Genomic DNA, 21,445 nt, shown 5'->3' on the forward strand with positions numbered 1-21,445 from the left:
AAGATCTTACTGAATAGTGGATGAAGCATGAGGAGTCAAATGGTCTCTTCTTATGTTCCTATAGTCTTATAAGCATTACCAACCCATTATTTGAAAATTTATCTATTACTGAAACAGATCAACATCTTATGCAAAAATCATTTAACAGAACTTGTATTGATAATACGGATCTGTTTACTAACAAAATGTTCAACAACTTTACAAGCAGCTCTATCAATTTCAATGAGCCAAAACGTTTTTCTACTCTAAAACTTGAGAAATCTAAGCTGACGCTCCTCCATAGTAACGAGGGGGTCCAGAGCTATTTGAGGCACTATCTTCATATAACATGATAAAATGAGTCCACAGAACTTTCTCAAGGGGACATTAAGGACCAATAATACTATTCCGAAAAATAGAAGAGTCATCCTAGTGTCCTAACCTAACATTTATCCCTCAAGTACCACCTGAATAGTGCAATCTGGTCATTATCAAATTGCCGTTTGTAGGAGTTTACTGTGTACAACTTAGCTGCTATAGTTCTTGTATTTTAACAATAACTATATTTCACAAACTACCCTGTACTTCATTATCTGAAAAATATTCTTGTGATATCCTACATGGATGAAAAGTATTAAATCAATGCGCAAGTCTTTCCTTCCTTCACCTGCTAATCTAGCCAAGCAATGCATTTTGACAAGCAGAACACCTGTGCTCTGACATGTGCAAACGTCATTTTAATACATCTGCTTTTCTTCTGTAAGCCCGTCAGTAAAAGCAGCACTGGCCATTAAACTTTAGTTCTGCTGATCTCCAGCAGCACGATGTTTCCAACACACTGGTCCCTTTCAGCTAATAATGACCAGGTCATTTAGTTCTCACAATAATCCGCAATGGGGCAAGGAAAATAAAGGCCCATCAATTATTGTCATTGATGACTTGCTTCCACTCCAGTTCCATACATTCAAAGGTAGCTGACAAGGCCAATGCAAGACTCACAAAGTGTGCCACAGCTAGGGCAGAATGTGCTTGGGCCATGTGGCTGAGTAGTTTGAAGGGTGCAATGCCCCCAGTCAGGATACTTCGAACAGTCCCCAATCACCCTAACAAAAGTGTCCTGACTGGTTGCATCGTGGTCTGGTACAGCAATTCCAACATGCAGGGGCATTCAAAACTGCAGAGACTGGTGGACCCAGCTCAATATACACAGGCAAATCCCACCCCACCACTGGTGGTATCTATAGGAGGGGCTGCCTCACAAAGGCAGTACTTATCATCAAAGATCCTCACCATCCAGGCCGTGCCATTCAGCAGGAAGTACAGAAGCCTGAAGTCCTACACTCCCAGGTCAACAACAGCTACTTCTCTGCAGCCATAGGTCTTGAAGCAGCCTACACAAACTTAATCAATATCTCAGTGTAGCAACACTAGAACCACTTTGACCTCTAATGAACTCTTTGTTTTGTTCTAGTGATGTTCTTTCTTGTACATAGCTGTGTGTAATTTGTGTTCATATTTTTCGTCTAAACATTTTGTTTCTAATGCTATGTGCCTGTGATACTACTGCAAGTAAGTTTTACATTGCACCACAGCATACGGGTACTCAGACCATGCGACACAGGAACAGAATTAGGCCACTCAGCCCATTGAGCCTGCTCCATCATTCCAACATGGCTGATCCCGGATCCCACTCAACCCCACATGTCTTCTCACCATGTCCTTTGATGCCCTGACCGATCAGGAAACTATCAACTTCTGCCTTAAATATACCCACAGACTTGGCCTCCCCACAGTCTGTGCAAAGCATTCCACAGATTCACTACTCTCTGGCGAAAAAAAATTCCTCCTTACCTCTGTTCTAAAAGGTGGCCCCTCAATTTTGAGGCTGTGCCTTCTAGTTCTGGATAACCTCACTACAGGAAACATCCTCTCCGCGTCCACCCTATCTAGTCCTTTCAACATTCGGTAGGTTTCAATGAGGTTCCCCCTCCCCACACTGTAAATACTTGCTGGTATTTATGTATTTATGCACAATTTATTTCATACCTGTAAATCTCTAGCTTTATTTTATATAATTCTTTATTCTGTATATTGTTAAATGTCCTTTTTGTTGCATGTCGCACCAACACACCATGGCAATTTCCTAACACACATAAATGTATATGGTGAATAAAGTTCATTTCTGACCAACCCAAAATATTAACTGTGTTTCTCTTTCAGAGATACTGCCTTACCTGCTGTGCATATCCAGCATGTTCTGTATATAGTTCAGCTCATTACAATACTTTTGGTATATGCTGTTTGTTGTTAAGTAAGTAAATTTAAAGGAAAATAACCAAAGTTTTTCGGTCAAGGGTTTACTCTAGGCCTCCAGGAGAATCTTATTGCCCCAAGATATTTAGCATTCATTTGGAATAGTCTTCAAGTCAACATTCACAACAGGCAATGACGCCAATAATGCACTTCCTTAGTATATACTGGAGTATTAACTGAGATTATGTACACTCAACTCTAGTAACAGGCTTAAAGCACAATCTCCTGATATAGATGTTTTCAATATGTGAGGTTCTCAGATCAGAAGAGCTAACTTGAGCCCCTCACATATTGACACCAATTTCAATTGATGTGAAACGATTTGCCTGATACAAAGATCTTACCTGCCTTCCAGGTGATTGACCGCAGCTTTGCAGGCAGCATGTCATTCCAGAAATTCCACCCTTACTCACTTATTCGTCTCCTGTTGGCTTATCTCATTGTCTCCATTTGTTGCCAAAGGAAGTGAAGATGATTTGAAAGCAATGAAAAATGCAGATTCAGAAAATCTGAACTAAAATTAGGAAATGCTGGAAATATTTAGAAGGTTAGGTAGCACCAAGGGGAGGGAAACAATAATAATATTTTAGGTTATTGACCTTCCATCAAACTCTTAAGTCAGAAATCAAAAATTCCTTTGTTATGGAGACAGTGTGAGGCAGCAATATTAACGAGGAGAGATCAAGCATGTCCAAGAAATAGTGAAGGCCACAAATGATGGTGAGAGCTTGTTAAATATCGTACCACCTTTTCTCAGTTATCAATGGTGCTTGAGATTTACCAAGCAACCAGGTGCACCCTTCTCAAAGTCAAAGTTATGATGTACCAAATTCTCAGAATGCCTGCCTCAGGATCTTTGCAAGCTGTCACTGTTGAAATATGTCCCAGATGATAGCTTGTGAGCCACTGACTTTTGACAGAGATCCTGATTAAATATGCCAGGAATAGGGTAATTGGGATCCTAGTCTGGCTTAGTCTATTAGAGATGTGTCTGGCGTTGACTGGAAGGTGAATGTACCTGACTCTTACAGTGGCACAGTAGCATAGCGATTAGCACAACTGCTTTACAGCAGGCATTTGATTCCTGCCACTATCTATAAGGAGTTTATACGTTCTCCCTGTGACTGTGTGTTTTTCCTCAGAGTGCACCAGTTTCCTCCCACATTCCAAAAATATACAATTAGGGCTAGTGAGTTTTAGGCATACTATGTTGGCACCAGAAGCATGGAGACACCTATAGGCTGCCCCAGCACAATCTTCAGACTGTGTTGGATGCTGTCGTAAAATCGACACATTTCAATAAATGCTTCGATGTACATGTGACAAGAAAAACTAATCTTTACTCTCCCTATCTTTAAATAATGTTCTATTTGAGACTTCATTGTTATTAAGAGCTAATTTATCTGTGGGACAATTGCACCAGCCATGTTTCAGAAGCAAATTTTGGCATTACATTATCACTGAAAAAAATTGGGTGAGCTGAACATGAAGGAGATAGAATTCAAATAAGGAAATTCCTTGCACCAGAAGTCCATTCTTACTAACAACTCGCTCTAACTAACTCATTGAGGAATGTGTGCAAAGTTTGGTAACACTGTGATAAAGCTTTAATCTCCGCAATATTGCTCTTCTGGGCGACAGATTACAGTTGAAAATAACCCCATATGCAATTAACTCTCACTTTTTTATAAATAATTGATGAAGGAAGTAAAATTCATTTTAGGACCAGTATTGCAGGTTGTTTGAAGTTAATCTGAATTTTAACCAATAAAAAATGCTTAGAGTAGTAATTAGTAATAATTAATCTCATAAATAAATAGCAATTGAAACCAGCTTTGGAGATCTAGAATTAAATATTATTTGTATTGCTTACATTTTGGTGACCATTAGTAAATGATTTTGCTTTCACCATTATACTTCACCCTGCAAAAAGTACCTACAATCAATTGCTGTTTCTAATGATTGTGTGATTTGTGTTTCCATGTTGCCATGGTGATATGATGGGACATTTTATTTTCCTCCTCCTTATTTTCCCACATTTCCTCCTCTTTCATATGAACATACCGACTCCCTGCTGGCTAGAATTCTACAGGCATTAAATGTCCTCCTGCATACTGTTACTGTGACTGAACTACAGTAAAGTGCCACCAGGCAATTCATTCCTGGGAGGCATCACAATCCATGCCCTGTTCACATTCAATAATTGCACATGTGCACTTCAATCAGACATCATTGAAAAGAATAATGTTTTAGGTGTGCATTTTGCAAAAAGTGAATCTGTGCAAAACATGAAATATGGAAACTGCTGACATACCAAGAAGTACCACAAGCTGCATTTAGGAAACTGGTATCAATGTACCCATCGGAGGATAAAAATAATAATAATTATACTTAAGCCTATGCACGTTAATGTTCAATGAGATTTACAGGAAGTTGTTGTTTCCTTCTTGTCATTGCTGCCTACTGCACCTCCAATACTAATTCAGCATTTCTGCTACTTTATCATCTGAAATTATCCCATTTCCAATCATAAAAGTGGCAGAAAACAAAAATTTTACCCTAGATATAACCCAATCTAGTAGTATAACATCAGTAATTCTATTGCTGGTTACATTTCCCTGTTCAAACTGACATGGCACAGGATTTTCAAATAGATGATAGTATCATTTTCTGTACAATTGTGATAAAAGTGACACTGAAAATGCATACAGTGGCTTGCAAAAGTTTGGCCACCCCGGTCAAAATTTCTGTTACTGTGCATATCTAAGCGAGTAAAAGATAACCTGATTTCCAAAAGGCATAAAGTTAAAGATGACACATTTCTTTAACATTTTAAGCAAGATTACTTTTTTTATTTCTATCTTTTACAGTTTCAAAATAACAAAAAAGGAAAAGGGCCCAAAGCAAAAGTTTGGGCACCCTGCATGGTCAGTACTTAGTAACACCCTCTTTGGCAAGAATCACAGCTTGTAAACACTTTCTGTAGCCAGCTAAGAGTCTTTCAATTCTTGTTTGGGGGATTTTCACCCATTCTTCCTTGCAAAAGGCTTCTAGTTCTGTGAGATTCTTGGGCCGTCTTCCATGCACTGCTCTTTTGAGGTCTACCCACAGATTTTCGATGATGCTTAGGTCGGGGGACTGTGAGGGCCATGGCAAAACCTTCATCTTGCACCTCTTGAGGTAGCCCATTGTGGATTTTGAGGTGTGTTTAGGATCATTATCCTGTTGTAGCAGCCATCCTCTTTTCATCTTCAGCTTTTTTACAGACGGTGTGATGTTTGCTTCCAAAATTTGCTGGTATTTAATTGAATTCATTCTTCCCTCTACCAGTGAAACGTTCCCTATGCCACTGGCTACAACACAAGCCCAAAGCATGATCGATCCACCCCCGTGCTTAACAAATGCAGAGGTGTTCTTTTCCTGAAATTCTTCACCCTTTTTTCTCCAAACATACCTTTGCTCATTGCAGCCAAAAAGTTCTATTTTAAATTCAGTCCACAGGACTTGTTTCCAAAATGCATCAGGCTTGTTTAGATGTTCCTTTGCAAACTTCTGACGCTGAATTTTGTGGTGAGGACGTAGGAAAGGTTTTCTTCTGATGACTCTTCCATGAAGGTCATATTTGTGCAGGTGTCGCTGCACAGTAGAACAGTGCACCACCACTCCAGGGTCTGCTAAATCTTCCTGAAGGTCTTTTGCAGTCAAACGGGGGTTTTGATTTGCCTTTCCAGCAATCCTACGAGCAGTTCTCTCAGAAAGTTTTCTTGGTCTTCCAGATCTCAACTTCACGTCCACCGTTCCTGTTAACTGCCATTTCTTAATTACATTACGAACTGAGGAAACGGCTACCTGAAAACACTTTGCTATCTTCTTATAGCCTTCTCCTGCTTTATGGGCATGAATTATTTTAATTTTCAGAGTACTAGGCAGCTGCTTAGAGGAGCCCATGGCTGCCGATTGTTGGGACAAGGTTTGAGGAGTCAGGGCATTTATAAAGCTTTGAAATTTGCTTCACCTGGCCTTTCCTAACAATGACTGTGAACCAGCCATAGCCCTAACAAGCTAATTAAGGTCTGAGACCTTGATAAAAGTTATCTGAGAGCTCAAATCTCTTAGGGTGCCCAAACGTTTGCATGGTGCTCCTTTCCTTTTTTTCCACTCTAAAATTATACAAATCAAAAATAATACACTAATCTTGCTTAAAATGTTGAAAGGAATGTTTCATCTTTAACTTTATGACTTTGGGAGATCAGTTCATCTTCTACTCACTTAACTATTCACAGTATCAGAAATTTTGACCGGGGTGCCCAAACTTTTGCATACCACTGTAAATGCATGTGTCTATGGATTTTACAATATTTAAATCTGAATGATGACCTTTATCTTTAAATCAGACATTACCAATTTATTATACAGTTGAAGAGTGCCTAATGATATATAACACAAGCAATCTTTCCTCAATATGGGCAGGGACCTGCACGCCGGTATCACTAATTTAATGAAAACAAAATACTGATAAGTTATGTCATACCTTCTGCAATAAACTCTAAAATGCAGCACCATCAAAGCAATACATTCTATAAGACATTTATTCCTGTTGACAATATGCAAAAAATAACTGAGAAACATGTACGTTTTAAATCATGATGTTATATTGAACTCTATCAATAGCTGCTGGAATAGTACAATGTGTTAAAGAGCCAAAAGGCAAGGAACTAAATCTTGCTGGTTCCCCTCCTTGTGGCTGCTTACACTGGATGCCACTGTTGGCTTGGACAAACCGAGGTGGGGAGAAGTGAATGCTAGCTATAAATAGGGTGATACTGTACTCCTACTCAGTATCACTCCTGGAAAAGATGCATTTGTGAGTCCATGATGAGGACGAAATTGGTTTCTCTATTTTCAAATAATCTACAAATACTCACTTTGAAACCTCACACATAATGATTGGCTACTCGATAGCACCTGAAACTACAATCCAACAGAAGTCAGTACTTAAAGTGGAATTAGGGAGATGGATTCAGGAAGCAGAACAGTGTGATCGCTGGATGTGCTGTGAAAAAAACTTGGATGGACAGCATGTTGGCAAAACCAAGGGAGATCAAGAATTTATCCTCAGCCATTTGGCAAGTTCATCACTTGTATTACGGTGTATGGTTCAAAATTACACAAAATGTACAATTTTCATTCTGCATTAGTATGTAATAGATATTGTAAAATAAACAGAAACAAATGCATCACTTCTTAAACAAGACCCTTTAACATTAGTGAGAGAACTTCAGCACAAATCAGTTAATTCTGCAAGAAAATATGCAAGATATAAGTATACTGAGAGACTCTTGAAAGGTAAAGTGAAGACAGGAATGCAGCCCTGTTAGCTTAATTACTCTGCAAATAGTTATTATTAATGATGATCAGACTATATATTGAAAAAAATAATTATAATCTCCTTCACCAAAGGCAACGATCCTGTCAGAGACAGAGAAGTAAAGACCTGGATGTTTTTGATACAAGAGCAACTGAAAATGAAACAGGGAGGATTGGTTTAACTGTGATTATGCATTCTATAATTAAAGAAAACAAGACATGCATATGGCATGGCTGAAAATGGATTTATCGAAAGCTGACAGATTATACATTAAAGCACACAAGAAGGCCAAAGTTATCTAACAGAACAGCATACAGGAAAGGCCTGTGTTTAACACTGGGCTGAACCTCATAAGGGATGATATGGGGAAGATTGCAAAGGAAATCACTTCAGGTGGCATACAAACACCCAACACCGATTAAAGTACTGTACAACGAAAGTCAGAAGTGACAGTGGTTGTGCAGTGCATTGCTTATAATATTGAGCTAATGGTGCTTTAAGTATTTTCTACACAGAAAACCTGCCATGAAGGCTGTACTTCTAAAACTCAATAGAAATATCTTTAGAGCCATGTGACCTACTTTGCATTTCCATTATCGCTTTACAAGATTGAAAGCTACATCATGCACTTTACTCTGAAGAAATTCTTTCCTCAATGATGCAATATTTGTATGCCCTGTTATCAAGTATCAAGTGAAGGCTACCACACTGCTAGGGTACACTGCATCTAACAGTGCCAGCCCAAAGCCTAGGCACAAACTGACTGCGAAAAAATATCCTCCTCCTTTCCAGGCTCTTCTCAATTATAAATGCCAGATCCAGCTCATTCACAACTTCCTGTCCTCTGCTCAGAGTCAGAAAACTACATGTGCTCACACTGCAATCAAATGACATGGTACGATCACTTCAGTGTGGCACAAGAAGATAGGGGTATTGTTGTTATGTGGGTATAGTACTTGTTAGTAATCCAGTCAATGATAGTCATGTTCATATCCAGACTACTTACAATTAAAATTTTGAACTGAAAATTAGCAACCTAGTTATAAAGGATCATGTATCAGCAAAAGTGACAATGGAACTATTAACCTGGTGTAAAGATGCAACTAGGCCTCTAATACCCTTTCCAAGTATAACGTTAATGTTGCGTGCGAGTTATATGTACTGTGTTCTGCACCTTGGTCCAAAGGAACATTCTTTCGCTTGGGGGTATACATATTGTTGAATGACAATAAACTTGAACTTGAAGACTGGTAACAGCTTGAGACTGAACAAGACAACGAGAGAGTAAGAGTCAGTGGAGTGGGAGTAGAGCCTGTGGTGGAGGTTGATGATATCTTACGAGAAGAATTTTTTACTCATCCAGTGCATGATGTTGAATAAACATTTGGAGATACCGGAGGGTCAAAAGAGATGATGACTGGACTCAGTAGGCTTCCTTTCAGAAATAATAGTCCAAGGTGTAAACGAAAGCCAACAATTGGAGAGATAAGAATGAAGTGAGGGGAAAACAGTTCCACCCATCTAGACAATGGAAAAAAAAAACTTTGGAGGAGGTTGACATGATCAATTTTATCAAAGGCTGCACATGAGTCGAGAAGGACAGGGAGGGACTGGTTACTTCTACGCTGTCCAGTTACAGTATCATTCACAACTTGGAAGAGAGAGATTTATGCAGATTTCCTCGTGTTTGCATTTTTAAATTTATCCATTTGACAGTTTGGATGAATTCTGTGATGGAATTCTAGAAAAGACTGGCTTAAGCGTAGACGGCAACAGCACGTTCTCCTTGGATGTCAGAGATCTAATAGTACCTGTAGGACACAGGGATCGAGAGCTGGTTTTTTTGTGGTGACGACTGATAACTTAAAGGGCAGGAGAGGCAAACTATACATGAAAAGAACTATGAACAATATCAACCAACATTAGGGCCAAGAAAGGTAAATTACAGTATTAAGATTTAGTTAGTATTTAATGGAAAACCCTTACCTATTCAGGCCTGTTTTGTGACTGACATCACAAGGTGGTGAACTCTTAACTTGTCTCCTAATTGGACCTGTTCGACAAAAGAATTTAGAAAGAGAATACAAGGCAAGGCAAACTGATTCTTGCCCACGAGCAGGCCTAGAATCAGTAAAAGCAGACAAAAGAGGGGCAAATTTGAAGAAGAGCAGACAATTTGAATAAAAAAGCTGTTTTGAGGTCAAAGTGCTGAGTTTAAGGTCTAAGTGCAAAGATTTTGATGAGGGAGACTTCTACAAGAAGGCTGAGTGGAAACAAGGTAAATTAAAGACATTTCTTTTCTTTTAAACCCAGTAATTAAGTTGAGGGATAGAACTGGCAGTTGGTGGTTCCTCATGTGAAGATGGACGTACGTCCAGCTGAGGCTCCTCTCAGGCTGGACTATCAACTATAGCTCAGCATTTAACACCATCATTCCCACAATCCTGATTGAGAAGCTACAGAACCTGGGCCTCTGCACCTCCCTCTGCAATTGGATCCTCGACTTCCTAACCGGAAGACCAGAATCTGTGGGGACTGGTGATAATATCTCCTCCTTGCTGACGATCAATACTGGCACACCTCAGGGCCCACTGCTCTACTCTATATGCCCATGACTGTGCGGCTAGGCATAGCTCAAGTACCATCTATAAGTTTGCTGATGATATCACCATTGTTGGCAGAATCTCAAGTGGTGACACGAGAGGGTGTACAGGAGTGAGATATGCCAACTAGTGGAGTGGTGTCGCAGCAACAACCTGGCACTCAATGTCAGCAAGACAAAAGAGCTGTTTGTGGACTTCAGGAAGGGTAAGACGAAGGAGCACATACCAATCCTCATAGAGAGATCAGAAGTGGAGAGAGTGAGCAGCTTCAAGTTCCTGGGTGTCACGATCTCTGAGGATCTAACCTGGTCCCAATTATCGATGCAGCTATAAAGAAGGCAAGACAGCGACTATACTTCATTAGGAGTTTAAAGAGATTTGGCACGTCAACAAAAACACTCAAAAACTTCTATGGATGCACCGTGGAGAGCATTCTGACAGGCTGCATCACTGTCTGGTATGAGGGGGGCTACTGCACAGGACCGCAAGAACCTGCAGTGGGTTGTAAATTTAGTTGGTTCCATCTTGGGTACTAGCCTATAAAGTACCCAGGACATCTTCAAGGAGCGGTGTTTCAGCAAGGCAGTGTCCACTGGACCTCCAGCACCCAGGGCAATTCCTTTTCTCACTGTTACCATCAGGTAGGAGGTACAGAAGCCTGAAGGCACACACTCAGCAATTCAGGAAGAGCTTCTTCCCCTCTGCCATCCGATTCCTAAATGGACATTGAACCCTTGAACACTACCTCACTTTTTTAATATATATTATTTCTGGGGGTTTTTGCATGTTTTTAATCTATTCACTATATGTATACTGCAATTCATTTTTTTTTATTATTATCATTTCTTCTGTATTATGTTCTACACATAATATATTCTATATTAATATATTCTATATTCTGCATTGAACTGCTGCTGCTAAGTTAACAAATTTCACGACACATGCAGTGAAAATAAACCTGATTCTGGAGCGGCAATTGGACACACTGAGGAACAGACAGGAGGACGAAGGTGTTATAGATAATAACTTCAGGGAAGTCGTCACACTGCAGGTTCAGACAAAGAGGTGGCGAGTGAATGCAAGAAGCAGGTAGTGCAGAAGCCACAAAGAGATTCTGCAGATGCCGGAAATCTGGATCAACACAGAAACCTACAGGAACTCAGCAGGTCAGGCAGACGTTATTTATTTATTTATTTATTGAGATGCAGCACGGAATAGACCCTTCCAGCCCTTCGAACCACATCGCCCAGCAACCCCCGATTTAACCCTAGCCTAATCAATTTCAATTACCAATTAACCTCCCAACTGGTACGTCTCTGAACTATGAAAAGAAACCCATGTGGGCAAGCGGAGAGCATACAAACTACTTACAGTCGGCGGCAGGAATTGAACCCAGGTCACCTGCACTGTAAAGCGTTGTGCAAACCACACTACCATACCACCCATCTGTGCAGGGAAATGAACAGTTGACATTCTGACCTGAAGGTAGGTGGGGAGTGCTGGTGGAAGCAGAGGAGCAGTAGGACCCAGCAGCGATGTGAGAGGTCTCGGCCTGGAGGCAGCAGGAACTGAGGGCAGAGGTAAACAGTCTCATTCTGAAACATTGACTGTTCATTTCCCTCCAAAAAACGTGCTGGATCTGCTAAGTTCCTCCAGTATTTTCTGCCTTATCAAGGCAGTGCAGGAGTCTCCCATAGCTATTCCCCTCTTTAACAGGTAAATTACTCGAGATCAGGGGTCCCTGGACCCCTCAGTAAACAAAAAGATTCCATGGTATAAAAAAGATTGGGAAACCCTGCTCTAGATACTGTTGTTGGGAGGGAAGTAGTTTCTCTGAGGAAAGCAGTAATAGTCAAAATGGCAGAACTACAACTGCCTCTGTTGTATGGCGGGGCGATATTATATAGATAGATAGATACTTTCACAAACAAGAGACAATCTGCAGATGCTGGAAATCCGAGCAACACACACAAAATACCGGAGGAACTCAGCAGGCCAGGCAACATCTGTGGAAGCACGTACAGTCGATGTTTTGGGCCGAAACCCTTCAACAGGACTGGAGAAAAAAAAGATGAGGAGTAGATCGGTGAGGCCCAACGTAGATTGGGAGACCGCTTCGCTGAGCACCTACGCTCCGTCCGCCAGAAGAAGTGGGATCTCCCAGTGGCCACCCATCTTAATTCTACTTCCCATTCCCATATGTCGATCCATGGCCTCCTCCACTGTTACGATGAGGCCACACTCAGGTTGGAGGAACATCTTATATTCCATCCGGGTAGCATCCAAGCCTGATGGCATGAACATTTGACTTAAACTTCCAGTAATGCCCCAGGCCCCCTTCACAAATCCCCATCCCCTTTCCCCTCTCTCAGCCTATTTTCTTGCCTGCCCCTCACCTCCCTCTGGTGCTCCTCCCCCTTTTCTTTCTTCCATGGCCTTCTGTCCTCTCCTATCGGACTCCACCTTCTCCAGCCCTGTAACTCTTTCACCAATCAACTTCCCAGCTCTTCACTTCATCTCTCCCCCTCCCAGTTTTACCTAACACCTTGAGTTTCTCTCCCCTCCCCCACCTTTTAAATCTATTCATCTTTTTGTCGCCAGAACTGCCGAAGGTGCTCGGCCCAAAATGTCGATGGTACTTTTTTCCGTAGATGCTGCCTGGCCTGCTGAGTTCCTCAAGCATTTTGTGTGTTGCTGAGATAGATACTTTATTGATCCCAAAGGAAATAACAGTGTCGCAGTAGCATTACAAGGGCACAGGTATACAAATATCAGAAGAGAAGAAAGAAAGAAAGAATAAAAAATAAGTTACCTCAAACAGTCTAACTGGAGGGGAGTCATCATTTCCCTTGCTATAGGTTGACTCATTATAGAGCCTAATGGCTGAGGGTAAGAATGACTTCATATAGCGCTCTGTGGAGCAGCACAGTTGTCTTTATCTATTACTAAAAACGCTCCTCTGTTCAGCCAAGGTGGCATAGAGGATGAGAAATGTTGTCCAGAATTGCCAGGATTTTCTGTAGGGTCCTTTATTCTGCCACAGGCTCCAGTGTGTCCAGTTTGACTCCTGTAAGAGCCAGCCTTTCTATTCAGTTTATTGAGCCTGTTGGCATTGCCCCGGTACACCAGTGCATAGAACAACCAATAGTGACAAGGGACTCAACAGTCCAGGGGACAGGAAGGCATTTTTATGGCCCCACATGGGAGTCAAGCACCCTGATGCCAAGATTAAGGATGTCTTGGAACCTCTACAGAACATTCTGCAAGTGATGCTGAACATCCCAATTCCCTGCTAATACTAAGAGATGAAATCTTGCAAATGGAGGTTAAGGAGTTAAGTAGAAAATTGAAAAGCAGGACCTCTAGGGTTGTAACATCAGAATTACTTCTTGTGCCACCTGCTAGTGAGTTTATGAAAAGGAAGATAGGGCAGACGAAAGCCCTAGAAGAGCTGGTGCAAGAGGGAAGGCCTCATGTCTGTAGATAGCTGGGCACAGTTCTAGAGCTTGGACAAGATTAAATGAGAAGGAGACCAATATCCATGCAGAGAGGTTTGTTAGTGCTGCTTGGGAGGCTTTAAACTAATGAGGCGGGAGAACCTAGAAAGATCTTTGTTGTAATTATGTAAATGACTGAACGAAAATGTAAGCAACCTGGCTGGTAAGTTTGTAGGTAATGCAAAAATTGGCAGATAACAAAGAAAATATAAAGAGGAACATACATCAGTTGGAAAGTTGGACAGATTGAACTTACTATGGACAAGTGCAAGATAATAACCTTTGGGAGGTCAAATTATGTTCGGACATATCGGGTAAATAGCAGAGCCCTTGGTAGCATTGAAGAACATAGCGATCTTGGGATCCAAGTCCATAGTTCCCTGTAGGTTGCAGCAGAGGTAGATAGGATAGTGAAAAAGGTATTTGGTACATTAGCCTTCACAGGCCAAGGCATTGAGTATAAAGACTGGATATCATGTTGCAGTTGTGCAAAACACAGGTCAGGCCACTCTTTATGTACAGTACTGGATGCCACACTGCAGAAAGGCTGTGGTAGCATTACAGTGAGAGCAGAAATGTTACACTCAACTGTCGCTATGAGGAGGGTTTGGATAGGCTGGATTTAGTCTCACTAGAATATGGAAGACTGAAGTGACCTTATGTAAGTTTGCAAAATTATTAAGGGCATAGATATAGTCAAAGTCAGAAACATTTTTCCCAGGACAGGGGAGTCTATGGGGCAATCAGGGGGCATATGTTTAAGGTGAGAGGGGAGAAAATTAAAGGTGATGGGGGGTTAAATTTTTCAGAGGGTGGTATTTGAAATGAGCTGCCAGACACCAGCACAATGTTTCAAAAGGATTTTGATTGGAGTAGAGGAATATGGGTTTAATGAGGGCAAATGGAATTAGCATAGGTGGGCATCACAGTTGGCATGGGTTGCAGAGGCCTATCCTGTGCGGTGCGTTTCTATGGTTCGTTGTATCCATGGCAAGTGGGATGGGCAACACATGCCTGCGTGCCTGCCCACCTTCCACAACATTTCGTTTACCGGCACTGCACTGGCCTGACAAACCTACCCGGAATAACAAGCTTGATACTTTGAATGCAATTATACACCCGGCCCAACAGGCCACGCAGTATTAAGAGGGCACAGGGTGGGGTCTTCGCTGTGAGGCCGCGCCCTGTTCTCATGAGCGAGCCGAGGGTGAATCACCCGAGCCCCGTCCCAGTTTTCCTCCCTCTCCCTTCTCCGGCGTCTTTCAGCATTTCCTCCAATGGGCATCGTTCGAGTCGGCGCTAAAACGGGACTTAAATACAACTTGAAAACTTTCTCAAAATCTAACACAAGTTGCTAGTGCAACAAGGCCCCACAGCACACGACATTTAATCATCATTTTCAACGGCTTGTTGTCTGGACGCGATTAGATTCCGGGAGGGGGGGAGAACGGGGATGTGGAGGGGCGTTACTAATTTAGATACTAGCCCCGGTGTTCAGCACTGAGATATATCGAAGGTAACTGGATATAAAGCAGAACCTCCTCGCACACATTGCGTTTGTTTCGTGCACTCGTCGATGCGGAATAACAAGCACTCGATGGATATCGCAATAGTCCGTCACATCCTCCTTCTACACACTAACTGTGGGCCGAGGGTCATCGCGGATGGACTTTGTGCAAACGGCGCTCGGGAAACCTGCAACAAACCCCTCCCCAAAATAAAACCCTTTGCAAAAACTCATACATTTCTTGGTCTTTCTACTTTCCGCATTTTAAAATATAAAAGCACTCGTGAATCCACGCTTGGGTTGGAGGGGTCATTTTGCATTGCCAAAATTTACAGTGGATATCGGTTTCTGCTTCTCATTCCTCCGCTGGTGAAACATTTCTGATCGCTTCGAGGTCCCTGGAAACGTCCTCAAGGACGAGGGAGAGACTCGAGTTCTCCAGTTTCCCAGCCCTAGCCTCGCAGGCAGCAGATCCCTGAACCTGACAGTATTTATATGTCTGAGTCCTGTATTTCTCATCACTCAGCCCACCGGAGCCCGGTTTCTTCAAAGTGCAAACCTTAATTAAACCGAAATGAGGCACCATGGTGGCTTGAACTACAAACTAACTCGACCTCAACCCGTGACTGAAACCTTCATTGTTTGTTAAATAAATAAGAGCCTCGCACGATATGTGAATAAGTTGCCTTCCCGGAAGTTGGATATTTACCCTTTTAAATGTCTTGCTTTAAACTTGTGTTTCGAAATAAACTAGCCCGATGTCTGCTGTTTATCGAAACCTTTGCATGTTTTTTTTTCTCTTCTGGGAGTTGCAATTATCCTCTCTATTAAACGTTTGTAAAATAAAAATTAGGAGAGCGAGATGCCAGTGAGACTGACATGAAATTGGCGAGATCGCCCCCAGAGCAGAAGCGAAGCGAAACGTCTCCTTTTGTTAAGGCAGAGGGCGAGGGGTACATGGTGGCACCTCGGCTTCTCGCCACACGCACTGCTCAATCCCACCGAGCCCGGCCTCGTTATCTTAAAGAAAATACCTGAATTTAATTCGGAGCTGCTGTTTTCTCGTTCCAGCAAGATTCAGATCCACGTCCGATCCGAGCCGCTCCGAAGCCGGGCCCCAGAGGTTGTGAAAGTGCAGGTTCCGACGGTGCAAGCGCACCGAGCAGGGGCTGATATAATCTATGTGTATTTTTAATGTATATACTAATATCTGAAACGAGGAATGAGTTTACTTTCGCTCCATATCGCTGTCTGCTGCGCACATTTCCACCACTCCTCACTGCAGTCGCGTCCCCAGGGTCCTAGCGCCGTCGTCGTAGCTACTTATTTGCAGGGGCACAACTAGAAAACTCGCCAGCCTGGGTCAAACCACTTTCCTGGTTTCGTGTTCAACTATAGGCACCGATCAAAGAGGGATTTTTTTTCTTCCTGATAATATCTCGCTGTTGCATTTACGTGCAATTGCACGTTTATATTAGTAGTTTATCTACTGCTCTCTCTACCGATTGATACCTGAAGATTTTTAAGGCGTCTTCCAAGTATTAGAATAAAAAAAACTTGTGCAGTCAGTTAATTCCACGTCCTCTGGAGTGCCAGTTAAGGATATGGACACAGCAGCTAATGGACATCAGAGGAGAAAGGTACTGTACGTGCAAACTACATCGTACTTAGTAGAGCTCTTACACCCAGCCTCGCAAACACAGCCCACAAGGTTCAGTTCGAAAAGGTTAGCTTGCACATTAGCCGAAGGTAACTGCCAAGCAATTGTTCCAGAATCAAGTTTTACCTTAAAGAAAATTAACCTGTTTTAGATTCGCCTCGTAATCTCCAAAACTCTTTATATTACTATCTCGTCTTTATAACCAGAAAATTTTGCAAGGAAAAAAAGTGTGTAGCCACGTGCTCTCAAAGGTTAATCAAAGTTTGTAGTCATCTTCATCTCCTAGCTTCCTATTTTCATATCCCCAACAGTGTCGTTACCTTTTTCTCAGTCCAACAAATGGAATACTGGAAGAAAATCAGAAAATGTTGCCAGTATTCAGCAGGTCAGGCTTTCAGACTTCAGGCTTGCTGACTTAAAATAAAAATGTTGAAGTCGTCACCAAGACCATACTTGGTTTCTCCTATGTAGTGAAGAACACATTGTGAGCACAAAGTGCAATACACTAAATTCAAATAAAATAAATGGATCATTGCTTCACCTGGAATCAAATGTTGGGTCTCTGGATGGTGGGAAGAGGCTGAGGGGAAGGTATGCATTTCTTGCCGTTGCCTGTGAAGATACAGTGGGAAGAGGAGAAGATATCAGTGGAGATGGAAGAGTGAACCAGAGAGCTGGAGAGGGAATAATCCCTTTGGAATGTTGAAAGAGGAAGGGAGGGAAAGATGTGCCTGGAGGTGACAACATATTGAAAGTAGTGGAAAATACTAAGGTTATTCTATTAAATGTGGGAGTTGATAAGGTGGAAGGAACATAGGAGGTCTGGATAGGAGGAGAGTGGGTGAAAAGCAGAATTGCATGACGTAGCATTTTATTGAATGCTCTATCAACTACAGTGGAGGCAGGTAGAGGTTCATGGAAAATATCTCAGAAGCACAATTAATCATCTTCAGAATATTCACGACAAAGCAGGAGATTCCAGAGGAATAGAAAGGAATCCTTGCAGGAAACAGGGACCAGAGAGAGTGCAGTCAAGATAGTGACGTATATTAATGGGCTTGTAATGGACATCGGTCAGAATCCTATCCCAAAAAGGTGATTAAGAAATTAAGAAAAGGCAAGAAAGATTACATTAATATATTCTTAGAGATACAGCACGATAACAGGCCCCTGCAGCCCAACGTGCCACTTTGCTCAATTACACCCCCGTGACCAGCCTAGTCGCCTATAAATCTTTGGAATGTGGGAGGAAACGGGAGCCCCCGCAGGAAATGCAGTCACAGGGAAAATGTACAAACTCCTTATGCACAGTGGCAGAATGGAACCTGGGTCACTGGCACCGTAAAGCGTCATGCTAACGGCTGTGCTACCGAGCACCACTAACATCAATGGTACAGTAATAATATTTCTGAGTTCTGAATGAAAGCAGCGAGTAATACCAATATGGTTATTAATATACTGGAAATAAAGATGTGGATGGGAAGCTGACAATAATTGAACAAGGAATGACCCAAGAATCTCATAAAAAGAAAAGGTATGGTTTGGCCTCATGCAAGATTCCAAAAGGTAAATCATTTGCTAATGAAAGAAGACCATAAGACCTAAGTAGGAGCAGAATTAGGCTATTTGGCACATCAAGTCTGCTCCGCCATTCCATCATTTATTTATTATCCCTCTCAGCCCCATTCTCCTGACTTCTCCCCAGAAAACGTTGATGCCTTGATTAATCAAGAAGCTATCAACCTCTACTTTAAATATATTCCAATTATTTGGCCTCCACAGCTGTCTGTGGCAATGAATTCTATAGATTTCCCCCTTTCCCCCTGGGATCAATAAAGTATGACTACGACTATGACTATGACTAAGATTCAACACCCTCTGGATAAAGATATTCCTCTTCATCTCTGTTCTAAATGGACGTCGCTCTATTCTGAGCTGGTGCCCTTTGGTCCTAGATTCCCCTACTATAGGAGAGAAGTTTAAAATAAGTGGGTGAAGTTAAAAGAGAAGTTGTTCCATGTGAGAATAAGTTCATCCCAGTGTGAAGTAGTGCATGACAACTGACCGCTTCTGTTCCAGGAAAAGGAAAGAGGCCACTAGGCCATCCTGCTGTGGGATGGAAGCATAGAGGAATTGATGGTCCATGATAAGGAAATTACCCATTTAGGATCATGAAATTGGAAGCCATCAAAATGGCAGAGGGCATCAGAAGTTAGACTACACATGGAATATTCTGTTCAGTTCTGGAAGGATGTGTCAGCTTTGGAGAGGGTGTAGACTAGATATACCAAGATGCAGCCTGGATTGGAGAACATGTCTTATGAAGGCAGGGTGCTATGGCTTTTCTCTTTGGAGCGAAAGAGGATGTGAGGTGACTTGATAGAGGTGTACAAGAAGATCATGTGGATAATCAGAGTATTTTTCGCAGGGAAGATATGGCTAATTCCTTAACTTAAGGTGATTTGTGGAAAGTATAGGCAGAGCTGTCAGAGATAAGATTTTATTTCACACAGAGAGTGGTAGATGTGTGGAGCGTGCTGCCAGGAGTGGTGGTAGAAACAGACACATTAGGGACATTTAAGAGACTCTTAGATAGGTATATGGATGACAGGAAAATTGGAAGGCTATGTGGGAGGAAAGGGTTGGATTGACCTTAGAGTGGGTTAACAGATTGGCACAACATCGTGGGCTGAGGACCTAATACTGTTCTATGCTAAGTACAAGTGAGATATAAATGATAAAGGGATAAAGAAATAAGTTTTGTGGGACAAGAATAGGACGAAACGACAAGGTTACAAGAATAGACTAGTGTAAGGAATCCAAGTAAGTTGGACAGTTTTGAGAAAGAGTGAGTTAGTGCTGTTAGAGAGAGTAGTCAAGAGCATGTGCTGATTTATGACATGAAATGTGAATCTCAGAGACTCAAGAAACAAATTAATGGTTGGAATCTATGTGGACTAATTCAGCACATACACAGGACAGGAGGAATTGTGGCTGTGGAAGCAAGATTTGATCAACACATATCGAAAACAACAAGGAAATCAGAAGCTATGGACGGTGAATGAGGCATACATCTCCGGAAAACTGGCAGTGAATTAAATGATAATTGAAAAGCAAAATTGGAATTATTATTTGAGTAGTGATGTTTGAGTCATTAATTTAAGTTTATTGCAAACCTGAATGTATCTGCATCATAAATTAACAGAGATAAACATACACAAGTTATTTACTGTAGTATAAGAAAGCAATTTACAGAAGAACCAATCAAAAGTTAGATTATCAAAATCTCCTCTAACATTTAAAGAAGTGGCTTTAAGTTATTTTCAAATTTAAGAACTTTCTGCTGAATTGTAGTTCTATTTCTCCAAAATAATTCTGTGCTTTGGAAAAAAATCTTACTGTTCATTTGTCAAATATGATTCTGTCATTATATATCATAATATATATGTTTGTTAATTTTATAAAGCATAGTAATGGAATATATGAATTTACTATGAAGGAATACACACACAATTAGTTGAAAAGGAGGGAAATAGAAATCATCTATGTATATATTGTGGTGGTCCTAGAAGTCTGCTACAATAAAGTTTATGAACAGTTCCTACGTGAGAAATGATTAATGTTTTTTTTTCTCTTCCTTCCTCTTCTGAAACCACAAATTCTAGTTAAAATATAAAATACAATAGATTCATATATATCAACATTCCCCCAGGATATACCATCCACTTGCTTACAAGACTTTCATTAGATCAGCATGACATCAATTTTTCTTCCTCATACATTTGACGAGTGATGTCCAGGAAATTTTTATTCAGCTCCCACCCTCTGAGTGTGAAATACACAGTGGCCTTTTCCCTACAGAGCACACAGAAAGCATCAGGACCTTAGAATGTTCCAGTTGAAAGCTTTTGGTCATGATAGGTTTCTTGACAGCAAGACCAGTGAGTTTCAGACTGACCAAAGTGCATCTATAACTGCGTTGTTAATATTTGAGTGGCAGCTGATGTTAGTTTTAATATCACTGTTTGGAAACAACCTGTAGTTCACAGCGTCCTATTTTGACCAACCGTACAGGATGTCGCATAAACGTATCAGCGGCATCTTTCTAGATCCTCTTGCAAAACGCACGTTCCAGAAGGACACGGATAATGGCATTGCAGCCGCCTCGAGGTGTGTCGTTGTGCATGAAGGATCTGGCATGGAGGATCCAGCTTCAGCAACCTTCCCTGCCTGTTCAGTCCTGATACAGGATCTCATCCTGAAACATTAACCTTTCCTCTCCTTCCACAGATACTCCTGACAAGCTGAGTTCTAACAGCAGTCTGTTTTTTGCACCAGATTACAACACCTGCAATCTCTTGTGTTTCTGTTATTCGGTTCCCATTTGGTAGTCTAAATTTTCAGTATCAAATATCTTGAGAATCACTAGACTACTTAATTGAACTCAAGGCTAAAAGTATCATTACATTTAAACCATTGTTTTAAAATTAACAAAACGTGGGTAACCTTGCAAGCTGA

At 41.4% G+C, this 21,445-nt stretch overlaps 1 protein-coding gene across 2 annotated transcripts in view; it reads right to left on the reverse strand.

Moving 5' to 3' along the window:
• Positions 1–16,630, reverse strand: part of bcorl1 (BCL6 corepressor-like 1) — a 220,225-nt gene extending 203,595 nt beyond the window's left edge. For both annotated transcript variants that reach the window (XM_063060734.1, XM_063060733.1), the window contains exon 1: positions 16,302–16,630. The gene's annotated coding sequence lies outside the window, so the exon portion shown is untranslated. The remainder of the gene's footprint in view (positions 1–16,301) is intronic.
• Between the last annotated feature and the right edge of the window lie 4,815 nt (positions 16,631–21,445).

Source organism: Mobula hypostoma, chromosome 10 (assembly GCF_963921235.1).
Source record: "Mobula hypostoma chromosome 10, sMobHyp1.1, whole genome shotgun sequence".
Lineage (NCBI taxonomy): Eukaryota > Metazoa > Chordata > Chondrichthyes > Myliobatiformes > Myliobatidae > Mobula > Mobula hypostoma.